The sequence below is a fragment of the Capricornis sumatraensis genome, chromosome 17 (assembly GCF_032405125.1).
Source record: "Capricornis sumatraensis isolate serow.1 chromosome 17, serow.2, whole genome shotgun sequence".
Taxonomy (NCBI): Eukaryota; Metazoa; Chordata; class Mammalia; order Artiodactyla; family Bovidae; genus Capricornis; species Capricornis sumatraensis.
The window spans coordinates 57,856,798-57,877,608 of record NC_091085.1 but is presented as its reverse complement, the minus strand read 5'-3'; the positions used below and the strand labels follow the sequence as shown (position 1 = coordinate 57,877,608).

Here is a 20,811-nt window from a genome sequence, read left to right as displayed (position 1 = left end):
TTCCTGGTGGTCTAGTGCTTACAAATCTGCCTTCCAATGCAGGGGATGTGGGTTCGATCCCTGGTCGGAGAGCTAAGACCCCACATGCCCCAGGGCAACTAAGACCGTATGCCGTTGACTACTGAGCCTGTGTGCCACAGCTAGAGAGCCCAGGTACTGCAACAAAGACACAGCACAGCCAAAAAAAAAAGGAGCTGTCCCAGAGTGGTGATCCTCACTCCATCTGCATGTTGGATCTCCTCAGGGAGCAGGGGTAACTGTCCCATCTCTGTCCCCCTGTAAACAACAGAGTCAGGGGTCCAATTATGGGTGGGGGCATCACACCCACCCTTGGTTAGTCTGTGTCTCTCAGTCTGCCCTGGCGGTCCTGGAGAGACCCCTCCCCCTTAGATTGGGAAGTTCAGGTTCAACTCTGTGCTGAGAACACAAATCTCTCTGGGGTGAGAAGGAAGTGGCCCAAACGGCCCCAGGAGAGACAGCCCGCTGTGGCCACGTGCTTGGCCCGGAGCCCCTGAGGCCACGGTGCCACCCTGTGTGGTTTCCCTCCAGCCCTCCCTCCTGTCTGCTGGAAACAGCAAAGTCAAGGACCCTCTGCCCACTCCGGGTCTGCCCTCTCCTGGGGGAGCTGCCCGCCCCTCGCATCCATCTGGCCCTCAGCACCTCCATCCCACCAGGCAGACTGGGCTCCCCCGAGCCAGGCACACAGGCAGCGTCTCCAGTCTGCCCCCACGCTGCACACTTCAGCACAAAACCCTTCTCCAGGCCCAGCCCGAAAGAACCAAATGTTCCTCTATTATGCAAGCTCATTTCTCTCTTCCTGCCGGGCCCAAATTGCAATCTGCGCCAAGGGAAGAGAGGGAGATGGAGGCCTGAATTGGGGAGCTGAACAGCTCTGGCAGGAAACCTCTCCCCCACCACTACCCTGCCCAAGGCCCCAACCCCTCACCCTGCAACAACACTGGCCTCCTCAGCCCCCCAGGTCCGAGCCCAACACCCCAGCAGAGGGGAGCTGTGTCAGCGCCTGTCACCCAAAATTAATGCAGCTGTTCCTGGGGTCTGCCCAGGACAGATAACCGCTGGTTGTGTTCAGAAAGGGCAGAAAATCATCACTTTGTTTATTTTCGACAGCTCTGGGTCTTCGTTGCTGTGCTCAGGTTTCTCTAGTTGCGCCAAGTAGGGGCTACTCTCTAGTTGAGGTGAGGGGGTCTTCTCATCGTAGTAGCTTCTCTGTTGCAGAGCATGGGCTCCAGAGCACGTGGGCTCAATAGCTGTGGCACACAAGCTCAGTTTCCCTAAGGCACGTGGAATCTTCCCGGACCAGGGATCGAACCCAGGGATCAAATCTTGGCAGGCAGATTCTTAACCACTTGACCACCAGGGAAGTCCCAGAAAAGCATCACTACAAGCCATCCACCAGGGCAGGGTCAAAAGCAGGATCTAGGGCAAGAACTTTGCATAAAACAACACGTGGGTATTATTTACTCTGTGTCAGGCTCTTCTCTAAATACCTTCTCATGTAATCTCGCTCTCTGAATAGAAGCTCATATTACCCCAGTTTTGCAGAGGAGGAAACTGAGGCTCAGAAGGAGTGACTCAGCTGAGAACACAGTTAGGAAGCAGCAGAGCTGGGATCCAAACCAAAGAGTCAGGCCCGAGGATAAAGCTTGTCCAATCAACTGCTGCTCGGTAAATGTGTGGATCTCTGTTCCCAAAGGGTTTGCCCACCAGGCTAAAAGTCACACCACTTGTGGGACTTCCCTGGTGGTCCAGTGGTTGAGGTTCCATGCTGCCAACGCAGGGAGTGAGGGGTTTGATCCCTGGTCAGGGAACTAAGATCGCACATGCCATGAAATGTGGCCCCCAAAAAATAAATAAATAATTTTAAAAGTCACACTACTTGTGATCCAGCCATCCCACTTCTGGGTATATAGTTGACTTTGAACGACATGGGTTTGAAATACACAAGTCCACTTATACGCCTGTTTTCTTTTTTTTTCCAATAAATGTATCATGTATACTGGGCTTCCCAGGTGGCGCTAGTGGTAAAGATCCCACCTCCCAATGCAGGAGACAAAAGAGATGCGGGTTCGATCCCTGGGTCGGGAAGATCTCCTTGAGGAGGGCATGGCAACCCACTCCAGTATTCCTGCCTGGAGAATCCCATGGACAGAGGAGCCTGGCAGGCTACAGTCCACAGCATCACAAAGAGTCGGACACGACGGAAGCGAGTTACACGCACGCACCATGTATACCACTAGGTTATTCAGTCTGAGGTTGATTGAATCCATGGATAGAGGTTTGAATCTTAGATACAGAGGATTGACTGCAAAGTTATACTAAGATTTAAGATTGGGAGTGAGGGTCCAATCCTATCACCCCCACTTTGTTCAACGGTCAACTGTATACCCAAAAAGATTGAAAGCAGGGTTTTGAAAGATAACTACACACCCATGGTCCTGGCAGCATTATTCACAATTGCCAAAAGGTGGAAGCAATCCAAAGCTCCATCAATGGATGAGTGGATAGACAAAATGTGATCTGTCCATACAATGGAATATTATTCAGCCTTAAAAGGGGGAGGAAATCCTGTCACTCTAGAGCATGCATAAAGCTTGAGGACATTATCCTAAGTGAAATAATATAAGCCAATCCCCCAAAGATAATTCCACTCCTACGAGGCCCTGGAGGAGTCAGATTCAGAGAGACAGAAAGTAAAAGAGTGGTTGCCAGGGCCTGAAGGAGGAGGCAGGGGAGGCAGTGTTGACTGGGTTCAGAGTTCCAGTTTTGCGAAATGAGCAGGTTCCTGCTTGCCCTCCTGCCCCTGTGCCCTCACCATGGGTCACGCCTGGGCTAGCCTTCTGGAGGAGGCACATGTGAAACAGAGTTCGCCCAACAATCCCAGCTGAGGCTCCCCAAGATCAGCCAATAGCCATTGGCCCCTAGACGTGTGTCTGAGCCCAGCTGAGCCAGAAGAACCACGTCTACCCCAGCCAAGTCTAGCCCCAGCCTGTGATCTGCAGACTCATGAGCCACATAAATTCTTATTGATGAAGGTCATCCATATTTGGGGCAATTTGTTATGCATTATTCTGCCAATAGGTGACTGATACAAACTCACATAAAAGGCCTCTAGCCCTTCGTCACTTATTCAGCTGGTCCAACACATAAGTACTAAGCCCCTATTCTGTACCCAGTGACAGAGCAGCTGGCAAGGTCCTCTTGGAGACCACAGTTGAGAGAGGGGAGACAGACTATAATCCAAGTACTTCAATTGTTGTTGTTCAGCTTGTCGTGTCTGACTCTTTGCAACACCATGGACTGCAGGATGCCAGGCTTCCCTGTCCCTCACTGTCTCCTGGAGTTTGCTGAACTTGAGTTTTCCTTTCTTGAGTTCTTTTCCTTTCTTGTGTCATTCATCTTCGTCCGCCACTCCCTGGAAGTGAAACTCTTGCCCACTGAGGCAGTGATGCCATCCAATCATCTCCTTCTCTGTCACCCCCTTCTCCTTCTGCCCTCAGTCTTTCCCAGCATCAGGGTCTTTTCCAATGAATTGGCTCTTTGCATCAGGTGGCCAACGTGCTTACAGTGGTAAAATTAAGTGCTGTAAAGGGCCTAAGTATAGGGACTGTGGGAGAAGTGCATGAGAAGGGCACATATCTCAGGCTTGGGCAGTCAGGGAAGGCTTCCTGGAAGAGGAGTTGTTGAAATGGAGGCCTGAAGAAGTAGGAGATGGCCAGGTGAGGGTTATGTGAAGGCAAGAGCAGAGAAGGGTGTCCCAGTGGAAGGAACAAGAGTAAAGGCCTGGGTTGGTTGCAGAGACAGAGCCTGGCTGCTTGGGAGAAAGGCAGGAATGCTGAGAAGTTGTGCTGGAGCCATTTCTGAGCAGGGACTTTATCCTGAGGGCCTGGGGCAGGGCGGTGGTGGCTGGGGTAGGGGATGAGGATTTCAGCTGTATTGCTGCGTGATCAGAAGTGCACTTGAGAAAGATCACTCAGGCAGGGGTGTAGAAGGGACGTTCACATGCAATTAAGCCGGCCGTGAAGGCTGCCTGGAGAGTCAGAGGTCCCTGTGCCAAAATGTGGTGCAGACGGTGCCCGGATCACCAGGAGTCGCCAGCGGTCAGCTGTTTTAGCTGCCCATTGCCTGGGCTGGCTCCCTCTGAGGTAAACGTGATGCAGAAACTGAGGTTGTCCCCAAGGATGATGCACAGTCAGAGAAGAGGCCTTCTGCCAAATGTCCGCCCTCTCCCCACCCAATCAGCAAGCCACCACCAGCTGCAGAAGATGTCCTGTCCAATCGGGAGCCAGGACACCCCCACAGGCCACCTCCGGTGCATCCTTGGGGAGTGAATTGGCTGATTCTGGGCAGAGACAGAGCAGCCAGAAGCCTCCCGCCAACCCCATCCCAACATGGCCACCTGGCCCAGCCATGGGCACCCCTTCCCCAGCTGGCCTCCCCCCCTGTACCGGCAAGATCCCACATCCGTCAAACACCACCATCCGCTGGCATCCATCATCATCGGAGAAAAGAAATAAAGACGTTACCCTCTTGTGGTCCCAGGATTAATGTCCCTGCTGTGAAAACAAACGTCGCGTCTTCCCGCCAACATTTATTTTTGATAAATGCTGTGACTTTGCCTTGACATTTCGGAAGCAGCGGGAGACCATTACCCGGTGACAATGTTCTATTCCACTGACATTATCTCTTAATTATAATATGCAAGTAATGCTGAAAAAAATGGCCCATAAATAGCTCGTTTGGAGTTGCTGCATTCTCCTGTCGGGGGAAACGCTGAAGGATTTCATTCAGCTCTTGCAAATGAGGAGAGACAAATGGATATGGGGGCTCTGTGTGTGTCCTGCCTCGTCAATGACAAAGCTCCCAGGGTGGCAGGAGGTGGCAGGGAGGTGATGATTTCAGGGCATCAGCTGGGCTTTCGCCTCCCCCCACTGCCCCCTCCCATCCATCTCCATCCCCCCAAATCAGAGGGCGCTTCACCCCATCACAATTAATAAGCCTTCAACTCTAGTCCTGCAAAACGATTTGCTATGTCACATAAAGGAGAGAGGCAGTGCTTTTTTTTTTCCCCTCAGGAAATTAATTCCGTTCACGGGCAGGGAGGTCGAGGGAAGAGCTTCTGGAGGAAATCCCATTTTGCAACTCCTCTGGGTCCTCAAGAGCGGAAGAAACATCTGCCAAAGTTCAGAGTGAACAGGGTTCTGAGGGGGAGGGGTTGCTTGGGGACAGGGCAAGCAGAGGCTTTGAGATGGCTCGGGAAAGCAATCTGGACACCCTTTTGAAACTAGTGGACAGTGGAGAGGGGTCAACCAAAAGTCAGAGTCATAACATTAACATTTACGCGAACCTGACACTTTGGGAGCAAGAGGGGCCAACTGAATTCACGCTTTGAAAGCCTCAGTGCTCAAAACCCAAACCGGTGAATACTCAAAGTCTAAACCAGTGGCTCTCAATCAGAAGTGATTTAGCTCCCCCGCTCTGGGTGGGGGGTCATTTGGCACAGTCTGGAAACCAAGGGCTGGACACTACTGGCGTCTAGCGAGTAGAGACCAAGAATGCTGCCAAATGTCCTCCAATGACCAGAATGGCCCCCACTACAAGGAATCATCCAGCCCAAAGGTCAACAGATATGCTTGTGAGAGGGGAAGGGGTTGGTGAGTTTGTTGGAGAAGGCAAAAGGCCTTGATGTGGTTGAGAAGAATCTAGAAATACTGCATAGCTGCCCACTTTGCGAAGAAGATATACAGATATGTAGCTTAAGCATCCAGGGGTAGCCAGCGAAAGGCTGGATTACAGCCTACAGTGAAAGCCTATCTGGGGACTTCCCTAGCGGTCCAGCGGTTAAGACTCGCCGCACAGCTTTTGCCAGCTCACTCGACCTCTCTCTGAGCCTCGGTTTCTTCATCTGTAATCTAGGGTGAATTCCTCCTTGTAGGAAGAATTTGTAGGAACAGATGAGCGTAAGATAGAGCAAGCAAATGAAAAGGCACTTGGTGGTTGCTCCCTGGCGGTCCAGTGGTTGGGACTCTGCCCTTCCATTGCAGGGGGCAAAGTTTGGATCCCTGGCTGGGGAACTAAAATCCTGCTTGCTTCATGGCACACCCCAAAAAAGCCTATCCTGGAGTATAACCACAAAAACCAACCCTGTCTCAGGTTTTCCCATCTGCCCTTTGAGAACATTATTATGTTTCCTCTTTATTTTACAGACCAGGAAGTAGAGCTCCCAGGGTGGGCTGCCCAGACACAATAGCAGTTAGGGAGATGAAGGGGTCAGGGAAGAGGGTGGCCTGGGTTCAGAACCTGGCCTCATCCTTTGCCAGCTGGTCATGTTACATGAGCAACTCGACCTCTCAGGGCCTTTGTTTCCACGTCTATAAAATGGGTTCATAAACCTGCCCCATGAGGTTGCCCCAGGAATGAGCCGGATAGCCCTTGCTGTGTGCTGTGCTTAGTCACTGTCGTGTCCAACTCTTTGTGACCCCGTGGACTATAGCCCATCAGGCTCCTTTGTCCATGGGGATTTTCCAGGCAAGAATACTGGCGTAGGTTGCCATGCCCTTCTCCAGGGAATCTTCCCAATCCAGGAACTGAACCCAGCTCTCCCACATTGCAGGTGGATTCTTCTCCATCTAAGCCACCAGGCAAGGATAGTGGAGTGGGTAGCCTATCCCTGCACCAGAGGATCTTCCTGACCCAAGGTCTCCTGCCTTGCAGGCTGGTTCTTTACCAGCTGAGTTACCAGGGAAGCCCGAGATAGCCCTTAGATGTAAGGAAATAGAATCCAAGTCCAGTGGCTTAAGAGATTTTAATCAAAGGAAGTATGGACAGAGACGTGGGCAATGCTGGGCAAGGGCACTGAGGTACCCAAGGGTGGGCACCAGTGGGAAACCGCTGCCAGAATAATAGGGGAAGGGGCTGGGGAAGAAATATGCCCGGAGGCAGGGGACTGACCAAGCCAGGCTCCGGGAATAAGGACGTGGACTTCAGTGGCCAGGGCAGGCGAGGGGCACAGTCTTCATTGTTACCATCCCCCATCTTCATTTGGTTTGCTTCCTGTGATTCTACGCTGCTTCTCAAGAGAAAACCTGGAGCGTCAAGGGGTCAGTTGCAAGGTGGCAGCAGAATGGAAATGAGGGACTGCCAGGCTGCGGGTCCACGCACCACTGACGGGCTCCTCAGAATGTGTTCCGGAGTTCTGGACAGCCCTCGGCCAGCTTCAAGAAGTCTGTTCCAGGAGTTCAGGTTCAGTGCAAGGTTGCCGGCTCAGATGCCACCAGGGCACGTCAGCATTTATCGAGCGTGGCTGACCTGGGCAGTGACACGGAGAATGTGTGTCCCTGCTCAGAGCAGCCACCACCCCAGGGGAGGGGGTGGAGACAGCTGCCAGGCAGGCATGCGGGCTCAGTGTGGCCAGATGCTCAGATTTTTGCGAAAGTAGCTGAAGCACAGATTTTTCCATGAAATCCCTTGATTTTTCAATATTGGCCACTAATTCAGGTTTTTCTTCCGCCTTCAAACACTGTGTAAGCCAAAGTCAACAAGTCTATAGGCCACTGGTTTGCACCCTCTGGTCTGGTCCGCAGCCATTTCTCTCCTTTGGGAGATGATGTCATGCCTGCCTGGAGTTATCCTAGAGTTCACCCTGCTCAGGGTCACAGCCAGAGACACCGCCATGGCGGCTCCTGGCCAACGGGCTCCAGGGGACGTGCACCTGAAGCTTGAGGACCCTTCACCTGCCCCTGACTCCTCCCTTTGACCCCAGATCATTTCCACAGACACCCTAGGCCAGCTGGCCACGTGGCTAAATCAGGTCCCTGAGCCTCGGCGGCCCCATCTGTATAATGGGCCTCTGTGGAGCCTGTGAGTGTGGAGAGGGAGTCCAGATGGAGCACTTGGCAAGGCCCATCACAGTGGTTCTCAGTCATCAGGGCAAAAATCATCGAAACCAAAAAGGACAATAAAAGATGGCCTTGGCTGGATTCTCCTTGGCTGGGTTCTTAGAGAAGGGGGCCCAAGACTGTCTTGTCTGTATTTTCCTCTCGTTCCCAAGAATATCATGAGAGGTTAGGATACGCACTGGGGTCAGAAGCCGTGGGTTTGGATACCACCTGCCCTATTACCTCGCTGGGCAGCTTTTGCCTGCTTACTCAAACTCTCTGAGTCTTGGTTTCCTCACTTGTAATCTGGGGTGAACTTCTCCTTGTAGGAGAAATTTGTAGGGACTGAAAGCATAAGATAAGGCAAGCACTGTGCTGTGCTTAGTCACTCAGTTGTGTCCAACTCTGTGCAATCCCATGGACTGTAGCTGGTCAGGCTCTTCTGTCCATAGGGATTCTCTAGGCAAGAATACTGGAGTGGGTTGTCATGCCCTTCTCCAGGGGATCTTCCCAACACAGGGATCGAACCCAGGTCTCCTGCATTGCAGGCAGACTCTTTACCACTGAGCCAACAGGGAAGAAAGACAAACACTAAGCACGTGAAAAGGCACTTGATGGGAATCCCCTGGTGGTCCAGTTGTTGGGACTCTGCCCTTCCGTTACAGGGGGCCCAGGTTCAATCCCTGGTCAAGGAACTAGGAATGTGGTTAAAAAAAAACAAACAAACATTAGTGTCCTTTCAGAAACTCCCCACACCCTCTTTTCACCCACTTCCTGGTTTAGGTGTCAAAGGGGGCGGAGCTTGAACAGAAAGCTTTTACACCTTCAGGTTTTCTAAGATGTGCGGTGCCTTCCTCCCCAACCTGGGGCAGGTGTGTCTTGTATGAGCTCTGTGTCTCCTGCTCCCCAGGGAAAGTCAATACTGACCTCTGCCCAAGGCCTGGTTGTTACTAACGTCACCGTGGGCAGGCTGGGGTGGCCTGGCCTGAAACATTCATGATTGCCACAACCTGCCTGCTACCTCCTCCAAACAGAGAGTTTACCTGCCACCAATGGTATCTTCCCCCAGCCCCTGTTTACCTGCCACCAATGGTATCTGCAGGCTTGCTTTTGGTCCACCATGGGCCCAGATAAAAACAAATGATTCCATTTAACTCATGCACCCAGTTGAGAGAGGAAACAGCCACCAGGTCACTAGAATGGAAGTTTGGTGGGTCGAGGATTTTGGTCTGTTTTGCTTACTGCTCTATCTCCCAGGGCCTGGCAAGGTGTAGGTCCTCAGTCAATATTTGTTGAATGACCTAAGAGGAATCTATCTTTCATGGGGCCCTCATTCTGTACCAGATACTGTGAAGTCCCCTCAAGGCTTTGTTTCACTCAATCCTCACTACATTCCTCAGGAGGCGGTTTGTATCAGCCAGGATGGTTTAGGTTATGCTGCAGTAACAAACAATCCCCTAGATCCCAGGGAAATAACAAGGCTTAAAATAACAAAGGTTTATTTCTTGCTCATGTTATAGAAGTCAACATGGGGCCATATTTTGTGGAGTCTTCATTCTGAGACCCGAGCTGATGGAGCACCCAAAAATCTCAGACATTGCCTGTCACCAGAGAGTATACAACCTCAGAGAGGTTAAGTGACCTCTTTGAGAAAAAAGGGAGATTCTCATCCCTGCAATTAAATGCTGCAGCCCAAGAAGTGATACAAGTGATACTCTACCCTTATTTTATTGGCCAGAGTGATCCCAACCAACCACGTGAGGGTCAGGAAATATCTTCCACCCAAATGCCCAGAAGGTGAAAGTTAAAAAGATCTGGTGTACAGACCATTAATGGCTACCACAGTCGTATTTTTGTTATCTCCGTTTTTATAGATGAGGCTATCAAGGCTCAGAGAAGTTAAGTGACTTACTTGCCTGAGATCACAAAGCTAAGAAATAGCAGATCTGGGATTTACACTCAGTTCTATCTAACTCTGGAAACTAGTATCTCAGCCATTACCACTTATAAACCCTGAAGTATGACCTGTTCAACCATAAATTTGTACATAAGACAAACAAATTCTGGGAGTTCCCTGGTGGCCTACTGGTGAGGATTCCAGGCTTTCACTGCCATGGGCCTGGGTTCAATCCCTGATTGGGGAACTAAGATCCTACAAGCTACTTGGTGTGGCCAAAAATAAAAGTTAAAAAACACACATGTTCAGGGAATTAGGCTGATATAGGACATCTTTCTGAGGGACTTCCCTGGTGGTTCACATAGTAAAGAATCCACCTGTAATGCAGGCGACCAGGTTTGATCCCTGAGTCAGGAAAATCCCTTGGAGAAGGAAATGGCAGCCCACTCCAGTATTCTTGCCTGGAGAATCCCATGGACAGAGGATCCTGGTGGGCTATAGTCCATGGGGTCGCAAAGAGTTGGACACGATTGAGTGATTTAGTGAGTATACACAAGACACCTCACTACACACCTCCAGAAAAGGGCATATCACCACAGTCACTTATACTTAAATTACACAAATAACAAGCAAAGGCAAATACTGAGCAAAAACAAATAGACCAAGTCCTATTCAAGACATGTTTGCTTCGGCCCACACAGTATTTTATTTAATTGGAAATGTTGCCAATAATTAAAAACCAGGAGATTTCACTTTCTAAAAAATTCTCTTGAAACTTAAAAAAAAAAAAACACTGAAAGACCTGGCAACCAGAGACTGCATTCCCATCAGATCAGGCAGTCATCAGCGTGACTGAAGACAAAGCCAGGCTCTCAGATGACAGAGAGGCTGCCTGGACTGGAGTCTGCAAGGCAGGGTGTCAAATAACCCAGAACCCCAGACACAAAATGACGTTCTCTTTAACTACAGGTGTAACAGCCTCACTCTCACACTTTAACATAATTTCATCAAAGTCTTAGCAATAACAGTGTCATCTGTGTACCTTTAAAAAGTGTTGAGAAGGTGTCACTTTGGGAATGCATATAACCACTAGCTCTCTTGTTAAGTTTTGGGCAGATAAAACCTTCTCCCACTAGCTACCCTACCATTCAGAGACCAAACACCAGGCCTTCTAGGCATATTGACATTGCTGCCTGGTTCTGTGGGCATTTGAACTTGGCCCTGGTGGCTCAGACAGTTAAGAATCTGCCTGCGATGCAGGAGATCCGGGGTCAGTCCCTAGGTCGGGAAAATCCCCTGGAGAAGGGAACAGCTATCCACTCCAGGCGCCTTGCTTTGAGAATTCCATGGACAGAGGAGTCTGACAGGCTACAGTCCACAGGGTCCCAAAGAGTCAGACACAGCTGAATGACTGACACTTCCACTGATCTCCACATAACATTTAAAGAAGCTAGTTTTACACAGTAGAGATCCATCCATGATTCACCTGGGAGAACGCCCACGCCATGTGTGAGAGCAACACCTCCTGGGGTTGTATGGTTTCACAGCTCACCTCTACTCGACCTTATGGATACTTAGGTAAACTGCATCCTGAATGTTTGATCCAAGAGTACCTTGTGACGCGTTTGTCTTTTCAGGACTTCCCTGGAGGTCTAGTGGTTAAGATGTGCTTCTCCTGCAGGGGGCAAGGGTTCAATCTCTGATCAGGGCGCTAAGATCCTGTATGGCGTATAGCGCAGCCAAAGAAATAGAGAAAAGTCCTCTGTGTGACCATCATGAGGACCTATGAAATCAACGCAACAGGAATTAGAGTGTCTTTTGGAGGGAGGAGGGCAGGGGCACCAAGGGGTCAAAGGGACTTGCCTGCAGAATACAGCATGTTGGGGCCTCTTTTGCAAACAGCTCTGGCTTCCAAACCCCACTGGCTGCCTAATCTCTAGATCTGATATCATGGAAGAAACCATGTCCTTCCCCCAAACAGTTGCAGCTGCCACAGCCAGAGACCACAGGGGCTGGGTCACCACCCTGTGACCAGACACTCTTAGTGTCTCCTCTGGGAGTTCCTGTCCCCTAAAATGGAAGAAATTCCAGCAGCCCAGGGAAAAGCAGATGGGGCGGGCCATGGGCACAGATGGAAGATCCCAGAGACCAGAACAACGTTCCACAGTTCTGAGAGCCTGCCACAAACCAGGCCACCACAAGGATGCCTTCCACACCACATTATTCCAGCCCATCTGCTGAGATGTCTTCCCCGGGGGAGCGGAAGTCCCATTTCATCATGGAAGTTGAGGGGGTGGATGAGAGTCAGTGTGCAGAAATGTGCATCGTGACTGATGTTGCTCAAACATCTGTCACTTAAAGTTGAAAACAAACATCTCCATCTCCAAGGACCCCCTTCATCTTCAGCTGAGGACCTCTGGATGTTATCAAGTTTGCTGCGGCTCAGGCCTCATGGCAAAAGTGCCTGTGAGATCTGGGAACATTCACGACTCCAGACTCCAAGACACGGCCACTTGGCCTTCACCCTCTGGGGAGGCATGCCAGGCCGGGAACCCTCAGAAGCTGGCACCCGAGCCCTGGGAGAGAACAGTCTGAGAAACAGCCCCCACTGAAGCAGTGGCCCTTAGCCCTCCCTCTGGCAAAAGTCCTGGGCGGCTTCCTCCAGTCTCCTCTGCCCTCCCTTTGCAGTCTTGTTGTGGGTGTGAGAGAGCCAAGCACTATTTTTAGCAGTGTTTATTCTTACTCTTCTCCTTCCCTCCCGTTCTCGACCTCTCTGGAACGAGCCTGGATGTACCCCCGCTAAGGGCGTTTCTGGCATCGCAGGGCACGTGTTGGTGTGTGGGACCTCTTTCTGGATGCAGCCGGGATTGAGTTGGGAGTAAACAAACTTTTCAATCTCAGATGCTCCAGAATCAGGACCCGTCTGTGTATTTGCTTGAAAATGACGTTCCTCAAAGCTGGTTTCCCCAGCATGATTTCCAGAAAGGATACAAGACAGCAGGAGTCTCTGGACTTCCCTGATGGTCCAATGGTTAAGACTACACACTTCCAATGTAGGGGACCCAGGTTCAATCCCTGCTCAGGGAAGTTCCACATGTCACACAGTGCGACCGAAAAAATTAAAAAAAAAAATAATAAAGATGCACATACCTTTAAAAGGGGCTTCCCTGGTGGCTCAGATGGTAAATAATCTGCCCACAATGTTGGACACCTGGAGTCAATCACTGGGTCAGGAAGATCCTCTGGAGAAGGGAACGGCTACCCACTTCAGTATTCTTGCCTGGAGGATTCCATAGACAGAGGAGCCTGGCAGGCTACAGTCCATGGGGTAGCAAAGAGTTGGACCCAACTGAGCGACTAACACTTTCAGTTTACTTTCATACCTTTAAAGGTGGGGTATAGAGGGGGCAGTATTTTCCTGTTGGTCCAGTAATTAAGACTGATCTTCCAATGCAGGGTTCCCAGGTTTGATCCCTGCTCAGAGAACTAAGATGCATGCCACAAGGTACCACCAAATATATATATATATATATATATTTTTTTTTTTTTTTAATTAAAAAAGAGAGAGTAGGAGTCTCTGACAAACAACAGTCATGAGTCCTGGTTAACTGGACCACGAGGAGATGCGCTGGGTGACAGACGAGCACGCGTGCCTGGGACCCAGCTGCTGAGCCTAAAATCTGAACTCTGACACTTAGCAGCCACTTAGCAGCCATAAGACCTTGGGTGTTTACCTGTCCTCTCTGCACCTGTCTCTTCATCTGTAAAAAGATGGTGATGATAAGAACATTCACCTGGGTTATGAGGAAAATGAGACGCCCTCATATGAAGAGTTTAAAGCAGTGCATGGCACATAGGAAGCATTCAGTTAATGTTGGCAGCAACCTGTTTTAGGAGAGGAAACCAGTCCACCAGAGCCCGGCTCTGGGCCAAGAGTCCCCAGCATCTGCGACTTGGATGAGGCTGAGGCCCATCTCTGGGTGGGGGCAGGGCGCAGTGTCAGCCCCGAGGCCTGGAGCCACCAGGAGCCACTCTCCAGACCAGGTTGAAGGCACTGTCCTGGGAGCCGGCCATCCAGACTGAAAGAATCATAGTTATTACCCGTCAGCCAATCCGGCCCTCTGCAGACACTGCTAATTAATAACTTTACAGACCCTGTAACTTCACACGAGAATACTGCAGAGCATTTTTTATGTGTAGAAACTCTTAATATGTACAATGGAGAAACACAAGGAGCACAGGTTATGCAGCGCTGATCTGTCGATCTTTCTTCTATTTTTTTTTTTTTTTTCCACTCGAATGAAAACAAAAAAGAAATAGACGTGGCTCAGGCCCCCAGGTTTTTGAATGCATAACCAGGAGCTGCCCTTCAGAGGGCGGGCCCACGGCGCCCCCTGGTGGCCAAGGTCTGCACTTCCAGCATCTGGCGGGGCCCTGGGCGGGCTCTGGGTCTTGAACACAAGGTGGGGATGGGAGAGAGAAGGCAGGGGTGCAGAGCGAGGCAGCTGGGCGTGCTCTGCACACTGCCCTCCCTCAATCACATCTCTTACGTTCACCACTCCCCCGTCATTCGTTCGTTTATTCCACAAAGCCTTTGCGCAGCCACTTTCCTGCCAGGCACTGTGCCAGGCTCCAGGGATACAGCTGGTACCCCCTACAGACCCAGTACATGCCCTCAGGAGCTTAGAGTCTAAGGAGGGAGGCAGAGCGTGATCAAATGCTTACATACAGAAAAAGAATCAAACTGCAAAGGGCAAGGCCTTGAGGGTGAAAAGCCAAAGGCAGACGGCCTCCCCTCAAGGGATCACCCAGCAAGCAGAAAAGACCGAGAAGTAAGGAATGTGTTTCCGTTTCCCCACTGGTAAATCCGGCCTGATTCTGCTGCCCCGGCCATTCCACGAGCGCTCTGAGGGTTCCATGGCAAGGGCAGGGCGACAAGGGAGGTTTTATAAACTGTAGCGTGCTTCCTGCCACCTGTCTCTTCACCCACCTGTGCCCCCACCGTAATTCCCCACACAGCCAATCAGCGATCACCTTGCTGCCGAGCTTGAAACGCTCCAATGACTCCCACTATACTTAAAATCCAAACTCCAGGGCCCTGCCGGATTCAGCCCCTGCCCAGTTCTCTGTGTTGAGCACAGTCCCGCCACGCCACGCTCATTTCCTGTCTGCATGCTGCTACCTCAGGACCTTTGCACGTGCAGTTCTCGGTTCGTAACGGGCTCTTTCCCTGATCCCTTCAAATCCTTTGGGAAACAGCATAAATGGCCCTTCTCAGAGGACATCGAAGTAGCACCCTTCTCATCTAAGTAGCACTCCTGCCCCCCCGCCCGCCACCACACGCACACGAAACTCTTCCTCTCCTCACGTCACCTGTTTTACTTCTTCCCTGGCACCGATCACTGTCTCGTGTTATCTTACTCACTTGTTCACTGTCGCCCCCACTAGAATATAAACCCACAAGGGCAGGGACCCCTCCTGCTTCGTCCACCACTACACACACACACACACACACACACACACACACACATAAAATGTGTGGTTGCCCTGGGTCTTCCTTGCTGGCTTTCTCTAGTCGCAGGCAACCAGGGGCTTCTCTCTGCAGAGCACAGGCTCTAGAGTGCAGGAACTCAGTAGTTGTGGTGCTTGTGCTTAGTTGCCCCACAGCAGGTGGAATCTTCCCCGACCAGGTATCAAACCTGTGTCCCCTGCATTGGCAGGTGGATTCTTATCTGTTTACCACTAGGGAAGCCCCCAACCACTGTGTTTCTGAGGCAGAGAACACTGGTACTCTCACAGATCCAAACAGATCCCTTTTGACTGTTTCGGTGTTTCCTCTGGTTTCTGGGTACTTTCCCCCCAAAGCCCAGTGCCTGCTGGTCTTCCTTGAGAGACTACCCTCTCTGACAAACTACCCTCTACCCAAACTGACCCCAGTTTGCCCTTCTGGGACACCCCTTGGCCAGGAGTCTCTGTGTCAGCATCTCCAACCAAGACAACTCCCAATGTGTGTTCTCAAGCATCTGACACACAATTGCCACCCAGAAAATACTAGCTGAATGAATGTGTGCATCTACACAGCCCTTTGAGAGAGACTCCCTCTCAGTGCCCCACCCAGTGCTCTGCACACAGTAGGTATCTAATAAATGCTTGCTGGAGGCTCAGTATCTGAGATCTTTCACAATAGTCCTGGACCCTGTATGTTCACATATTCATTTCTATTCCACCTTCATAAGTCTTCTCAGGAATTCATAGAGCAACAATCTTCACTCCCAAGGGCAGGAAACTCAATGTTCAGAGAGGTTACAGAGTTCTCCAAGGCTGCCCAGCAACTGGCACAACAGGACTCGTGTGCAGGTGACCTGCCTCCAAGATCAGAGCCCTTTCCTTTTCATGTTAAGGAAGCATCAATATGCCATGAACCTAGTTTTATTGGAGTCTCACTCTTGCTCAGAGGAACCTTGGAGGTCAAGACCCCTTTGAAAATCTGAAGAATATTAAGGAAACGCTTCCCAGAAAATATGCAGATTGTCTAGTCAAAGCTATGGTTTTTCCAGTAGTCTTGTATGGATGTGAGAGTTGGACCATAAAGAAGGCTGAGTGCTAACGGACTGATGCTTTTGAACTGTGGTGTTGGAGAAGACTCTAGAGAGTCCCTTGGACTGCAAGGAGATCCAACCAGTCAATCCTAAAGGAAATCAGTCCTGAATAGTCATTGGGAGGACTGATGCTGAAGCTGAAACTCCAATACTTTGACCACCTGATGCAAAGAACTGACTCACTGGAAAAGACCCTGATGCTGGAAAAGATTGAAGGCAGGAAGAGAAGGGAACGACAGAGGATGAGACAGTTGTACGGCATCACCGAGTCCATGGACATGAGTTTGAGCAAGCTCCAGGAGCTGGTGATGGACAGGGAAGCCTGGCATGCTGCAGACCATGGGGTCACAAAGAGTCGGACACGACTGAGCGACTGAAACTGAGGCATAAAATGAAATTTCTGGAGGTTGCAAGTTCCTGAAGCCAGACTGTGACCCCCGCGTTTTCCCACTTTCAATTTAAGGAATTTAAGAGGTGATCTCAGCACCTCTGAGAATGAGGACCTCTGAGAACGAGAACCCAGACCTCCTAACAACCTGTGTGCGCAGCTCGCCCTCCAGTGGCCAAACCTGTAATTGCCCAGAAGCCCAGCATCGCAGCCTGAAAAGGGGAAGGATTTTCCCATCAGCCGGCCAGAAGGGGATTGACCCTCCAGGTGGGGAAAAATCGAATAAGGATTTAAACAAAAGATGAGCGTGGTGATAGTTTACATTGCAGGAGGACCTCTCAGGGCCCTGCTGGAGGAAGGGACCGCACAGGACAAGCGTGGGAACCAGATGGACCAGGCTGCCAGAGCCTCCTCCAGGCGAGAGACCCCAGGGATACCAATTAGGACAGCCCTGGAACTGGAGGGTTGAACCCAGGGTCCCCAGCCCTGAACCCACCAATCGGGTCTGCCCACTTTTTTGAGCTCCACACTGACTTTGCCAAGCAGGTATTCTTCTTTTTTAATACTAGGAAAACCACCCTAATAGCTTCATTCTCAGTGTGTAGCAAACACTCCATAAATATTGATTGAAAGAGTGACCATCTGAATGAGCAAAGGAATACATTGGAATGTGTTAAAACCAGTTAAAACCAGTAAAAACCAGTTAAAACTGGTTTCTGGTGAGGCGGCAGGGCTTACATTACAGACTCTCGGGGTTTAGGGACTCCAGTAACTGGGGTTAGGGCTTCCAGTATTCCAGAACATTCTAGTATCTTCTAAGGTACAGACACAGCAACCCAGGAATCCCAAGCAGGGAGTTGTGGGGTGGAGGTTGGGGGGAGCTGAGTGAGCAGAAAAGATCAGGCAGGCTTCCTGGAAGAGGGGGCATGGCTGGAATTGAGTGATGATGGCCAGGACTGAGCCAGACGCTTATTCCTCAGGCAGAGTGGTGAGAGGAGGAAGGGGAGGGCACAGTGAGGCTCAGTACAGAGTTCTGGGATTAGGCAGGTCTGGTGGTACCTGGATGAACACCTTTAAGCTTTAATAGTCAAGTATTTTAAAATATTTTTTCCTTTTTGATTGTGGTACTGTTGATGTACAATATTATGTAAGCTTTAGGTGTACAACATAGTGGTTCACAATTTTTAAAGGTTATATTCCATTTATAGTTATTATCAAATATTGGCTATATTATCAAATATTGGCTATATGTACAGTATATCATTGCAGCTAGTGTTTTTAATACATAATAGTTTGTACCTCTTAGTTCCCTAACCCTATCACGTCCCTCCCCCACTTCCCTTTCCCCACTGGTAACCACTGGCTTGTTCTCTACATCTAAGAGTATGTTTCTTTTTTTGTTATATTCATTAGTTTGCTTTATTTTTTAGATTCCACACAGTTACGTCTTTGTTGGTGGCTCAGAAAGTGAAGAATCGGCCTGCAATGCAGGGGACCCAGGTTCGATCCCTGGGTCAGAAGCTCCCCTGGAGAAGGGAATGGCAACCCAACTCCAGTACTCTTGCCTGGAGAATTCCACAGACAAGGAGCCTGGTGGGCTAAGGTCCATGGGCTCGCAAAGGGTTGGACACAACTAATCTACTAACAACAACAGCAAGAAAATTTTAACTTGCCTGTTGGACCCACAAGTTCAGATAAAACTGTTTTTAAAAAAAAAAACAAATTTTTTTAAAGAAAATTTCTTTTAAGTCAAAAAAGTGGATCAAATTGAAGAAAAATATTGTTAGCCAAGTCACATCGTAGGCAGGGTTGCAGTGTAAAGTGAGAGGGTAGGAATAAAGCCTGAGTCAAAAGTACTCCAAGAACTCTCGAGGCCCTGGCCATGTTAAAGCATGATGCCATGTCTCTTAAGGTGGCCTCGAAGCCCATCCTTCCCCTGTGAGGCCAGAGGGCAATTCCTCTCAACCCTCAATGAAGTCAGTGGCTGGGTTTAAGGACCAAGCTAGTACCAAAAACACAAATTAGCTTGAACTTTACCAAGATATTCAGAAGCAAGATGTTTCTACATAATGACATAATGATATGCCTGGAGGCTTAATTCTTCCATCCTGTGATCACTTGGGGAGACACACACACACAGCAGAATGGTTTGTAGAGACTGTCTCTTTTTTCCTTCATGAGCAGGCAGGGTTAAATGCAAAAGTTGCAAGTGTCTGTGATGAGGCTTGGACATGGGAAAGTCAGCAGTCTTCTCAGTGGTCCTCAAACTCAAGCTGAGGAACACTTGTCACCTGTGAGTCTCCCCAAAAGCAGGCAGCAAGCTCTCTTCCCTGGGCCCCCTCACAAGCCCCTCACTCTGAAGCAGGCAGGTGCAGCCCTTCTCGGCCATTCAGCCCCCACCAGAAGGATACTCTCAAATACTGGTTTCAAGAACTGATCTAAAAGACTGTTAATCCTTTTGCAAGTCGGTGGTTTCCACTTTGTAGCCTTCTATGAACGTGAAGAAAGGTCAGATGGAGGTGTCAGTTGATCGATCAGTAAAAATACTTTTTTGATGATAGATCACCACCCGATGTTTGCCCATTACTCAGCAGTCTAAAAATTGAGTGAAGGGCCTCCTGTATAGCATGAGGCACTCTGCTCAATACTCTTAATGATCTACATGGAAAAATAATTTGGAAAGAAAGTGCATGTATGCATGTGTATAACTGAATCACTTTGCTGTACACCTGAAACTAACAACACTGCTAACCAACTATGCTCCAATCTCAAATAAAAATACCCTCATCTTTTAAAACTAAAAAAAAAAAAATTAAAGAACTGAGTGACTCTGCTATCAGAATATTCCTTCGACTTCCAGCTATTTATTCATGTAAACAAGGCTTCTCTGCACTTATGCAAAACAAGACTAGGATTGATGTCAAAATCGGTCCCATTCTGGCAGTCACAGTCATTCACGGATACATAAATTAGCTGAGAGAGAAGAGGAAACCACCATCTCATTAGCAAATGTACTTCCATGCAAATAAAAAACACACAAAAATGGGATACCACTACAAGTGATAACAATTTTTTAAAAACCTGAAAGTACCGAGGTATACCTGGATGGTGGGAATGTAGAATGGGGCGGCTACTGTGAACAAGGTTACACACACACTTATGTTATGTGTTAACATATGGCCTAGCATTCTCACTCCTATGTATTTTCCTTAAGAGAAATGAAAATCAGGGATTCCCGGGTGAGCCAGTAGTTAGGACTCTGTGCTTCCACTGCCGTGGGCCCCGGTTCAATCCCTGGTTGGGGAACTAAGATCCCAAGGGCAAAAAAAAAAAAAAAAGAAGGAAAAGAAAAAATATATGTTCATACAAAAACCTGTATATTCGTGTTTGTAGTGGCTTTCTAAAAACTGGACACGTGAAATGTCCTTCAACTCACAGATGGTTGGAAACCTGTGATATGTACCTGTGAGGGAATTCTACTCAAAAATCAAAAGGTGGGTCAAAAGGCAGGGTGGGGATAATGGTTCACATGGATGCTATTCTTTCTTAAGAGAACTGAATTCATGCAGAATTCATATAAAATGTTAAATATACCCAAGTTGGAATTCTTGAAACAGTGGAGAGGCAGGCCTGCAGCCCAGTCTCTGAGAGACACTCATGGCAGCATCCAGAAATGAGATGCTACCTAAAAAGAGCCTGGGGCTTCCCAGCTGGCGCTAGTGGCAAGAACCCGCCTGCCAGAGCAGGGGATGCAAGAGATGCAGGTTCGATCCCTGGGTTGGGAAGATCTCCTGGAGGAGGAAATGGCAAGCCGCTCCAGTATTCTTGCCTGGGAAGCCCCATGGACCAGAGGAGCCTGGCAGGCCACAGTCCATAGGATCTCAGAGAGTCAGACACAACTGAAGTGACTTAGCACTCAAGAAGAGCCTAGAACTTCCCATGGAACCACAGCCCACCCCCAAGCCAGGCTCCCACAAACAGGCTGTTACAGACTCAGGCGATCACTTTTAAAAAAGGTTTATTACTTCCATT

The 20,811-nt window shown here is 49.5% G+C and overlaps 1 non-coding gene across 1 annotated transcript; it reads left to right on the top strand.

Moving 5' to 3' along the window:
- Window positions 1-12,806: 12,806 nt before the first annotated feature.
- On the top strand, window positions 12,807-12,879 carry TRNAG-UCC (transfer RNA glycine (anticodon UCC)). The gene has a single exon. It is a non-coding gene; the product is annotated as a tRNA-Gly (tRNA).
- Window positions 12,880-20,811: the final 7,932 nt, after the last annotated feature.